This window comes from Dreissena polymorpha, chromosome 4, assembly GCF_020536995.1.
Source record: "Dreissena polymorpha isolate Duluth1 chromosome 4, UMN_Dpol_1.0, whole genome shotgun sequence".
In the NCBI taxonomy this organism is placed as follows: Eukaryota; Metazoa; Mollusca; class Bivalvia; order Myida; family Dreissenidae; genus Dreissena; species Dreissena polymorpha.
Genome location: NC_068358.1, coordinates 28,192,024 through 28,204,283, shown reverse-complemented (window position 1 = coordinate 28,204,283; position 12,260 = coordinate 28,192,024). Strand labels below are relative to the sequence as shown.

The following is a 12,260-nucleotide window of genomic DNA, read 5'->3' as shown; positions in this document are numbered from 1 at the left end:
CTTTAAATTAATAAACTTGGAAACTTGGCATGGGTGTGAAATACATTATTCATTATCACTTTTAAATGAAAGGGATCAAGACAATACATTTATGTTCAATTATTTTATTTTTAGCGAACACGATGAACACCACTGTAGATATTATGGGTCTGTGGTGATTGGCCGTGTTCGCCTTATATCAAACAGCTCCAGCGACATATTTGATCTGAACACCCATCGCGGGGTTTATATTTGTAAGCGAACACAGTGAGATGATCATCGCGGCAAGTGGCGTTTGTGTAAGTACACTGCGCCTGTACTGTAATCACTAAAGGCTTGGTTGCGATTGCTTAATAGCATTTAAAATATATGAGGGAAGGAACTGTGTAGAAATAAGCACTTCTTTCGACCACAGAGGGATACAAAATTCTTAAGTGTAATGGAACCTTGAGCTTTACTTCAGAAGTTTTGACTGGTAGAAGGCTAACTCAAATATTGTTGCTTCAATTCATGGTTGATTCAGAATCCAAGCAGAACGCCAGATAAGGTTTTGTATCAGCAATGATCCATCTCTGTATTATGTATTATGTAATATAATGAACTATATATTTTTCCGCCAAACGACGTTGCGTTATTGTATGACGTTGACGTCACTTCCTTTGTATTTGTTTATATTAATGTACTACTGATGAAGGCTACGGCCGAAACATGTTTAGTACCAGAAACATTTAAATAAACAGTGACGTGTTTGTACGATTTATTTAATTTTAGATAAGGTTTTGTGAAATTCTTAAATTACTACCAGATTTTCAAAAAGAATTCTTAACTCTGAAATTTTATTCTTAACGTTACTACTAAGATCAAAACATTGGAAATTATATGTTAACTACATTTTTACGTCTTTTGACTGCACAATTAAAATAACAAAGAAAAATGTTTTTAAATGTCAAATGACGTTGTACATGATGACGTCATAAATGGCGTTATATAAAATGGCGCCAAAAAATGTAAAAATTCGCCAAAAATGAAATGACGTTAAACACTTACATATTGTGTCTTAATCTTATGTTAAATGTGTGCTTTATATATTTAATAAATTGATATTTTACAATAAAACAATCATCATCATATGTAATTATAATCTACCTAAACTTATTATCATAAATTAAATAGGTTAAACTTATTTAATGACTCTAATTGTTTCAATCCATATCTATGTAAATATTATAATGATATTTGATTAAATAATCATATATACTTGCTATTCTATATATCATATACACATTATGGCCAAGATAAATTGCATAAAGTACTATTATTTTTACATTCATTTATGTTGATGATTAATATAAAATGTTTTTCACATATATTTTTTACAAGATAGTTTCCCGTAACAGGACATCAAGTTGATTTTTTGTATTTAGTCCATTTGGTGATTGCGTTTAAAACTTCTTTATGAATTCCAATTCTTTAATAAGTCTGTAATAATGGGAACTGTCTCTTATTTGTTAAGACACAATATGTAAGTGTTTAACGTCATTTCATTTTTGGCGAATTTTTACATTTTTTGGCGCCATTTTATATAACGCCATTTATGACGTCATCATGTACAACGTCATTTGACGTTTAAAAACATTTTTCTTTGTTATTTAAATTGTGCAGTCAAAAAAAGACGTAAAAATGTAGTTAACATATAATTTCCAATGTTTTGATAAAGGCATTATGCCGAAACGTCAATTAAAGGAGTATAATCAGAGAGTTATAATTATTTAATATCCCTTGGATAATTCAACTGAGTTACTACTAAGTTTTGGAAAATAATTCTTATTTTTATAAATGACCTAAAAATAAATAATAATGGTAATTTTTATGCAAAAAAATCAAAATAAACATACTAGCAACTTTATTTATACGAGTTCAACAGTGTCTTTTCAGTATTATACAATTTATTTTTCAAATACCTTCATATGCCCAAACTGTGCTTAGATTGCATGCCTTAGATGAATTTTTACATACTTCACAATTAAAACGGGTCTCCCCTTCAATCTTTTCAACAATTAGCCACAGAACTTGTCCCTTCCACTCGTTCAATGTTTTTTTTGTGTTTAAATTTGGACCCGTCGTGTCGCGTTTTTGTTTAGCTTTTCCGACTGTGTCGGAAACTGAACATACAACATCGTATAAGATCATTTCTATAATGTCTTTCTAAACATTTAACTTCGGCTCACTTTGCGTACAATATGTTAAAAGCGTGTTTTTGGACGCTTTGCAGTTTTTTAGGACGCTCTCTGGGCGCCGCCATTGTTTTTTAACAGATAGACTGTATACGCCGCTTTTATTGGAAAAAAATGCGCTTTATTAAACAAACCCGATAACCATTCTATATAAGCACTGCAAAGATCTTTAATTCGCGAAAAGAACTCAATAAAAATCGATACGAACCGATGTAAAGATAATATTCGTAACTTGATTTTGTAATTCTTAATGGTACGACAAGATTTTAAAATAAATACGTAACAGACTTGAAAATATTTCGTAATTACGAAAATACGACCCTTATCTGGAGCTCTGTCCAAGCTAAAAACATTTCATGTACATCAACTTAAGCATTAGGTGTTTACACTCATCTCAAAAGTTCAAATAAAACTCAACGGGTCGCGTAGTGTACTTAAAGGGTATTGGTCACAGTTCACAGATTTTGTATTTTGGGAAAATGTCATTCAATATGTTGACCAATAAATATATTATAATGTTTTGAATGTCCTAAACTAATTATTTTAGCGAGAAGATATAAAGTCGATTAAAATACTATGAGTTCGAAGCAGAGGCCTCTTGAAGTTAAAGCTAATACGCTTCCGCAGAGCCATGCAGGCTTTAGTATTTAAAGGCAAAATATAAACGCTGATCAACGTATTTTCCAGATTTTTGACAAAAATTATTACAAATGCTTTATTATTTTATCAATATCATATGGTTATCCAGGAATGAACCGATATTGTTTACATTTCTTTTAGTCAGAACCAATAGTGTTAACATTTCTTTTAGTCACGACCAATATTTCTGTGTAGCCTGACTATGGACAGGAAGACATATAGGTGTTACTTGCTTTGGCGGTGTACAAACAAAATACAAACAGGTATTTTCAAGTAAAAAGTGGCCATAACTCCATTATTGACCAGTTGTTTGAGTTGCAATTTTACCTTCACCATCCTCTTATCAATATATACACTCATTCCAAGTTTCAATGAAATCTGCACAAGCAGTCCCAAGATTTCGCTCCAGACACAAAAGTGTGCTTATTTTCAATTAAAAAGGGCCATTACTCTGTTATTTGTAAATGGATTGCAACAGCATTTAACACACAGCATTCTATTATGATATATACACTTATATCAAGTTTCCATGAAATCGGTTCAAGCAATTTTCTGATATTACTCTTGACACAAAAGTGCTCCGGACGGACAATGCCAAAACTATATCCCTCCACCTATGGCGGTGGATAATAACATAAAGAAAAGAAAAGCTATTTTTTTAACTTTTATTTATTATTATATCTTACAACAAAACATTACTGCAAGAATGTAAAGGGAACAAACTATAATAATAACATATTAGATCAACACCATGTTTAAGAGAATATGCATAATTTAAAACCCAAACATCATAAAATATAACATATAACATTTAACTGCATCATGATTTAAAATGTGAATAAATTGATACTTTATTCCATTATTATGTAAATCATAACAAAATAAAGCAAATAATCATTTCTATCCAAAATGAAATCCAACTGTACTGTTTTATTAATCATAAATTATTAAATTGATGATTAAATGTTATTGAAACTTGGTCAGAATGTTCATCTTGTCATTATAAAGGCTATGTCAGAATTAAAATCAATAGTGGTCAAAAACTAGAAAACCTAGTAATGTCTTCAACAATTGATAACCAATTTTTCAAATCTTATTTAATCGAGCTTATAATACAAACATTTGAAAAAAACAACACTCAACACAATAAGATTTGGAACATTTTTTATTCTATGATTCATGATTTCAAAGTAGTGTTTGGTATTTAATAAAGAATATAAATACAATTAATGTAGATACAGGTATGAATTTTTGAAAAAAACTTATCTTTTAGGTGCACTTTTTGCCCTAACACGTGGTCTACTTAGTGCAGTCAATCTTGTATTAAGAGACCACTTAAGGGAGTAATCAAAAGTGGTCACTTAATAAAATGGTCTTTAAATAAAAAAAGGCCATTCTGGAAGAATGCTTACCCTCAATTTTAATCTATATGAAGGATAATCTCTTTTTCAACAATGATTTTAACTTTTATAATAAAATGAATATAAACACAATACATAAACAATATTTAACTTATAATGTGTTTTATTTTTCACTTATTAAAAATTACCATTTATTATAAATGAATTGTGTGTACATATTTATTTGCAAAAACAACATAGACAAGGAAATATTTTTCGCGTTTTTTTTCACCTGACACATTATTTTCCACGTCTTCAAGCACCTCAGCTTTACGCATAAGAATGTTCTGATTTTGAGTTTTACCGACTCCAAACTCATCTGCGATTTTACGCCCAAAACCCGAATTTTCTCGTTCAACGTTAACACTTTTCGTTTTGACATTTTAATTTCTGCATGTACGCTTAAGGAAATCTGACTCGATTATGATACATAATGAGCTGAAAAATTAAAACACGACAATTGACAACAAACAAACAGACCTGATTTATTAAGTAAATAACAATGTGATTGGCTAACAAATATCTACTAATTAGCATAATTACAAATTGGTAATGTACGGATTTCGACAGATGTTGCCGATTAATAGTTTATTTTCCGCACTTCTCAGGAAATGTTTGTCGCGTACAGTGCATTGTTTCTGCACCTGTTATCTATACTCAAGAAAAATCAGCGTTGTCTCTTAACGTTCCACATCGTAAACTATTTAAGCTGTAGACTGTGCGCAATACGTTCCTCTATTATTCAACTCAATAAATTGATACGCAGTCTACAACAATACCGGTCAGAACCGGTCAACGAGACAAAACACAATCATAATGGTTGGTGTGAAAACATAGCAGAGGTGTAACAGTACATCTTAGCGGCTTAGATAAACAATTAACACGGATTTGTCCCTGAAAGATCAATAGATTAACCACTTTTACCTCCTAGTGGTCGCTTAATTCAAGATTCAGACATCAAAATACACAAAAATCAGCGGTCGCTGGTCGCGTAAGACAAAAGTCGTTTAATACAATATCATTATATAGCGAAAAAGCTCCGTGGGATTTCAAAGTCGCATAAGACAAAGGTCGCTTAATACAAGTAGTCGCATCCACAAGATTGACTGTACATGTATGTAGAGAACAAAATGGATTTCTTTACAAATAATTTTACTTACTAAAATCAGATTAATTATCTCATTCATTTTTGTTTTTGTATATTCACAGTTGATGTACCGAAGGCAGATTGGTCATCCAGTGAGACATATTCTGTGAGTACTGGGTATTGAGAATAAATGGAACTCTAGCCGGATACTGGACATGTACTAGTATACTACTAACCTCCTTTCCTGTCTAGATGGAAGTGACTGTACAGTAGTTGTAATAGTTGCCAATTAAGCAGCATAATGGAACTCAAATCAGACACTGGCAGTGGCAATGCACTGACATGATCCAAAGTGTCTAGGTGACATTGACTGCTTGGAATAGTAGTCTAGTGAGTAGTGGTACCAGAACTAAATCAAGACACTAGACATGTACGGACCTCCATCATGTCTTGGTGGAAGTGACTGAGGTTGGAATAGTTGTCAAGTGAGCAGCAGGAATTGAACTTAAAGTCAGCCACTGGACCTGTACTGACCTCCAACTTGTTGAGGTGGAAGTGACTGTGCAGGGATAGTTGTCAAGTCAAGAATTACAAGCCAAGTCTTGTCAGGTAAGATAAACTATATTTCAATAACAGCCACAGCCTCAGTGGCATGCAGCCGAATCACATATTGCGTGCTGAACTATGGTTTAAGTTCTAAGGTATGGGATTTTGTGATCCGTCATTGTCTGCTGTCAAATGTGTGTTGCCTGTCATTTCAAGTAGCACTTTTGGCTTTTGACATCTTCCTTTAAACCACAGGAAAATTTGGACATGTCTTTGCAGTCCTTACCCAATTGAGAAGAAATCCATATTTGATACTGTGTGTTGAAAATTTGTGTTGAACATTGAAGTTTAAGACAATTATTTATTAATTTCAGATAATAGCAAGTTGTTCTAAGCAATTCATTATCAAGCCTGTTATTTATCACCAGTATTAATGTGGTCAAATTATTTTGAATGAGTATTTCATAAATTCCATATATTTACCTCAAACATCATGTTTATGACTTTAGTTCGTGTCTAAAAGTATATTCAGTATGTATTACAGTTTAATAAAGACATTAAGAACTTCTACAATTCCATGAAGTGAAATTAAGTAATAATTCCTGGACAAACAGAGAAGTTTGGTAAAAAAAATAATTTTGAGTTATCTCCCTTGGACTGGCATTACTCGTATATGTCACTCCATTATCAAATGTAGCATGATCCAACAAGGGAGGTCACATTTGGGTTGTTTACCAAAAGTGGTTCTTTATTACTTCACTTTACATGAGTCTAACTAACTTTAAGAGCTCTTTTCTAGTTGGATTAAACAGTCTGAAATCACCCACTCCAGAAAGTCGAAACACTTATCTGACAGAACATTCAATTCCATGTTACATGCAAGCTATTTACATCACAAAAATTGTAAACCAAAAAGATTGGAATATTTGTTTTCACGGTTATAGACAGTGTTCCTGATTGAAATCAACGTGCTATTGCTTAAAAATCATTTATTTATTGGTATACACAAGAAATGTCATTATGTGGTAGAATATTTGCAGAAAAAATAATTTTGAAAACATTTTGTGCCTGTCAAAATTTTCCGATTGGTTTCGGAAGTTGCCGATCGTATTTATATACACTGTATTGATAGACATAGGCCAAAGGACAGAATATCCTTCATATTTCAAGTGTGTCTGCCTTGATATTGTCACTTTATTAAATGAGAAGCAAAATCATACATGTATCAACCCGTTATAGTCAGTAACATTAAAATATTTGGGTGCAGTCATTTGTTTTTTGTAAACCGTGACATGCTGTTTTTCTGTAATTTTCGTAACCATTGGACATTTCACATCACAAGTTTTCGTATAAATGCATATGTTTTCCTTCAAATATTCTACAACTTTCTTGGAGTATGCGAATACGTTAATGATTTAAAAGTAATATTACCTTGATTTTGGTCAGGAAGTCTTTATATAATTGCTTAAAAAGACGCCACAAATTGAGTGCATACAATATTTGAACCCCCAGGCCCTACATATTTCATGTTATTCTTTTTTCGATAGTTCCATAAATTCCTATAACTTCGACCACCCACTTATTTTGGACATTATGCCACATACATGTATCTGATTAATCTTGAGTTATTTCTTTGTATTTAAAAATGCTATCACATAATTATTTTTTTTATTAACAAAATATTAATATTATATATAGTTTGGATAAAAGGCCTTTGTTTAAGATTTAGCTAAATTTGCTACACATGTAAAATAAAATGCCAATAATTTTTAGAATATTTACTTTAAATCAGTAAGTTTTAATTTATTAGTCTAAAACATTATTAATTTATTTAAAAAATATTACAAACATAAAATGTTTTCCTAAAACAATAATGACATAACAGATTGATTTGAACATAGGAACTAATCACTGGGTTGCTAGGGTGCCATCCTAGGATTGTCATGTAACTATTAGGAAGTACATGATATGTCAATTACTTTGCCTTTATTTTGTTGTTTAGACATGGAGTGTTAAATGAAATGTTTTACTTTTCTTGAACATGTTTTTATTCAGTATAAAAAGTCAATAAACTCTGCATTGTTGCTGAATATACAATGCACTTAAAAATAGGCTTTATGCTGATTGAAATTAAAACAAAAAAAACAACTTAAGCATCAGTATCTGTTCTTTCTGAGCAAAAGTGGCATTTATTGTTAGTGAAGAAGATACATTTTCAAGAATAAACATCAGAACTATAAATGTTTTTTAGAATGTGAGCATTTTATCCAGTAATCTCATAGTACCAGTTTTTGGATAGAAATCCAATAGCATTATTTAAAAGTTTGCAATCCCTTGTTCCGAAATAAAAATCATTAACAAATACGCGGAGTTATTCATTTAAACAAACAGAAAATGCATTCTGAAACCTTTAATAGGTGTCCTGCAATCATTTGTAATCAATAACTTATGTTTAAAAAAATCATTGGTTCATGCTACCAATTGTAAAATATTGCAACCAATCCCTGAATAATGTAAATATGCCATGACGTTGGAATAACATATATCCCGATCAGACTAGAATATTTAATATATAATTGTCTGTTATAAAAAATAGTTACATCTCAAATTTCTCACTTTGTTTAAACTTATTATAATTTGTAAATTATCAACTGGTAGGAGAGAAACATACATTTATGTTTGTTCTCCCTTTCTTCTGTGTGAATCACATTCTGAAGAAGTACATGTATTTGAACTTAAGTAAACTACTTTATAATCTAAACAAAGGAAATTAAATCAAATTTTGTCGCAGAATTTTATTTTATTTTGTATACTGTCTTGCTAAACTATTCGACCCTAACATATTGACTGATAATATTCATAAATGTAGCAATATTTGTATGTTTCTTATTGGCTTTTGTGGTCTTGTGCTTCATTTAAATAAAAAAGCCTGTGTGGTAAGAGTGGTACAATTGTGTAGTAAAATATAACAACCTGATGCCTGTGATGCTAAAGGTAAATGTAAATATTACTGTAAAAGGGATTTGCAGGACTGTTATACACTTAGAAGCATGATGATGATCATACATTGTTTAACTCCTAAGAGATGATCTACATAAATTGATGTGGGGGCGCTGCATAAAACAACAATCAGTTCTCGTGTTCGCTGCATAATACAATTAAATAAGGTTAACATGTTCGCCACATAATACAAATACATGTAAATGAGACCAACGTGTTCACTGCATAAAACAACAATAAGGTCATTGTGTTTGCTGCATAATACCAGGGTCTTCCCCAGGCCATTTAAGCGCCCCTTGCCGGGGCGCTTGAATTTCGAAATCAGAGTCCCCGGGGCGCTTGAAATTTTCCGATCAGTGTATTCTTCAGTAAAAGGAAGTGGAGATTGTCCAAAAAAATCAAGGTTTCCCTATCAGTGTATCAATATTTCCTGTTTTAAAAGAGCACTCGGTACCTACTTTCACAAGTAATCGCCATAAACACCACATGGGGTAATGGATAATCCACTGATAAGAGAATAGCATGACGCGCGTATCGATTATTCTAGCCACATTACACGGTCATTTAAATGCTGACAAGGATGTATCTGGTAACTTTCCAGTCGTCAAACTGTGAAGTTCATCGTCCAATCGGTTACGCGAATGCTTATGAGGGCGGGGTTAACTATCGACCATTATTTTTGATTGACGTCGGGCATGAAGTAAGAGTTTATCGCAGCTTGATTAGCAAGAAGTTGTACCATTTGAGCAATATAAAACCGGTAATTAGTACAGTACAGAACATTAAAGACGGTTTCGGGCATCATCATCACACCTTTTTACTGTAAACAAGTGTTACCTATGACTCATAATTAATACGAGAAATTAATTGCAAGTGGTAAACAATTAATTATTATAGCGAGTAAGTTGTGCAAATGACTCCCGGTTACAATTATGTGATAACAATTTATTTAATTCCAGTACATGTATATTTCAACATGTCCATTTATAGAACTGATTCACCTCGTTTTTCTGACATTTATTCGACACGTAATGCGCTTTAACAAATTTTCGTTGAATTAATTACGCACACTTGTAAATGTTTCGTCCGATAATCGATAGTTAGAAGGCTGATGATGGCAACCGGCCGTGATCCTCGTGGACAACGTGAATTTCATGCATTATTCCGTCAAAACATTTATTCGACTCGTAAAGTGTTTAAACAAATTATCGTTGAATTTATAACGCAACGGTTAATATTTGTTGAAATCTCAAATGGGAATAATTAAATTTGTAATCCGAAACCCATTCCCGTAAGTCGATGTTAACGCGTTTTTTATCCGAAACACACTTCCGAATGTAAATGTTACCGCAACGTTAAATATTTTTGCTTCAAATTAGCAGTGCAAATTTATTTTGTGTCGAATCTTTTTCTCAATTAAAAAGAGCGCGAAAATTATGCAGCATGTACAACGTCGCGTCTATTGCATACAAATGGCGTGTATTGAGCGTTTTAACAAGCACACAACAGGTCAGGGGATTGACGCATATTCAGAGGCATATTCAGAGGCAATATTTCATCAAATCTATAAATAGTCACTTAAAAAATGGCAAGGTTTGTGCTAAAGAAATAACTGAAAGCTTTTATCGTAAATATTTACTAGAAAGAGATTGATAACAACGGAATAAACGGGATTATCGGGTAATAAATAGAAACTTGAAAAATAGTAAGTATACAGGAATAGAGTCGGGTTGAAACGGATGTATTGGGGAATCGTTCGAGGCGGGATTTTACTATCTGTGCGGAAAAGTTTTAAAACAATTAAACAATATAAAAAAATATATTTTTAAATGACTGGGGGATTTTTTTTAAGAGTCATAGCGCACCAAATGACGTCTTTTGACGCTGTTTTTCTTTGAGTTATAACGCACCACAGAACGTGAATTGACACGTTAAATAAATAACAAGGGACAAAATTGTCACAAAACCAGGTTTTCATTGTGAAAAAAAAATCTGATAAAGGGAGAAAACTCAAACTGAACTTTTGAAATGACCAAAAAAAATTAACCCCCTTTGTAAGTTTTTTTTTTTTAAATCTATTTTTAGTCGTGGCGACCTTGACATTGGAGATATTGACGTGATTCTTTCGTGGGACACACCGTCCCATGATGATGAACAAATGTGCCAAATGATTTTAAAATCTCACAATGAATGACATAGTTATGGCCAGGACAAGCTCATTTATGGCCATTTTTGACCTTTGAACTCAAAGTGTGACCTTGACCTTGGAGATATCGACGTAATTATTTCGCGCGACACACCGTCCAATGATGGTGAACAAATGTGCCAAATGATTTTAAAATCTGACGATGAACGACATAGTTATGGCTCGGACAAGCTCATTTATGGCCATTTTTGACCTTTGAACTCAAAGTGTGACCTTGACCTTGGAGATATCGACGTAATTATTTCACGCGACACACCGTCCAATGATGGTGAACAAATGTGCCAAATGATTTTAAAATCTGACAATGAACGACATAGTTATGGCCCGGACAAGCTTATTCCGCCAGCCCGCCAGCCAGCCAGCCAGCCAGCCCGCCCGCATTCGCCAATCTAATAACCAGTTTTTTCCTTCGGAAAACCTGGTTAAAAAATCAACGTACGGAGGGGACACCCCTCCCGAACCCACCCCGATCGGCCCCGGGGCGCCTGAAAAAATTCCTGGGGAAGGCACTGAATACAACTAAATCATGGCGATCCATCCCATGACAAAGAAATTAGTTTTTTCAGTAATGTATGGAATTGATTTTGCGTTTATTTGCTGTTCTTGTTGATATCTGAGTTTTTCAAATGGCAGCGTTATATGTTCCCTTTGATATATTGCTCAAGAGCTAGAAGGTTACAACACTGCAGGGCATAGTCCTCATTTTTGTAAGTTAATACATGTTAATTGTCCAAAAACTACTTCATTACATTTCTTCTGTATTTATTGTTTTTAACAACATACATCTGGAGCAGTTAGGCAAAACTTCTCTCATACAAAATTAATATAAACAATTGTTATGCCCCCCTTCGAAGAAGAGGGGGTATATTGCTTTGCACATGTCGGTCGGTTGGTCGGTCGGTCTGTCAGTCGGTCGGTCCGTCCACCAGGTGGTTTCCGGATGATAACTCAAGAATGCTTAGGCCTAGGATCATGAAACTTCATAGGTACATTGATCATGACTCGCAGATGACCCATATTGATTTTGAGGTCACAAGGTAAAAGGTCAAGGTCACTGTGACCCGAAATAGTAAAATGGTTTTCGAATGATAATTCATGAACGCTTATGCCTAGGATCATGAAACTTGATAGGTAGATTGATTATAACTCGGAGATGACCCCTATTGATT

General features: G+C 33.1%; 1 long non-coding RNA gene across 1 annotated transcript in view; it reads left to right on the top strand.

Annotated features, from left to right (window-relative positions):
- LOC127877790 (uncharacterized) overlaps window positions 1-5,943 on the top strand; it is a 34,828-nt gene extending 28,885 nt beyond the window's left edge. The window contains exon 7 of the long non-coding RNA XR_008048611.1: window positions 5,462-5,943. This is a non-coding gene — a long non-coding RNA (uncharacterized LOC127877790). The remainder of the gene's footprint in view (window positions 1-5,461) is intronic.
- The last annotated feature ends 6,317 nt before the right edge of the window (window positions 5,944-12,260 follow it).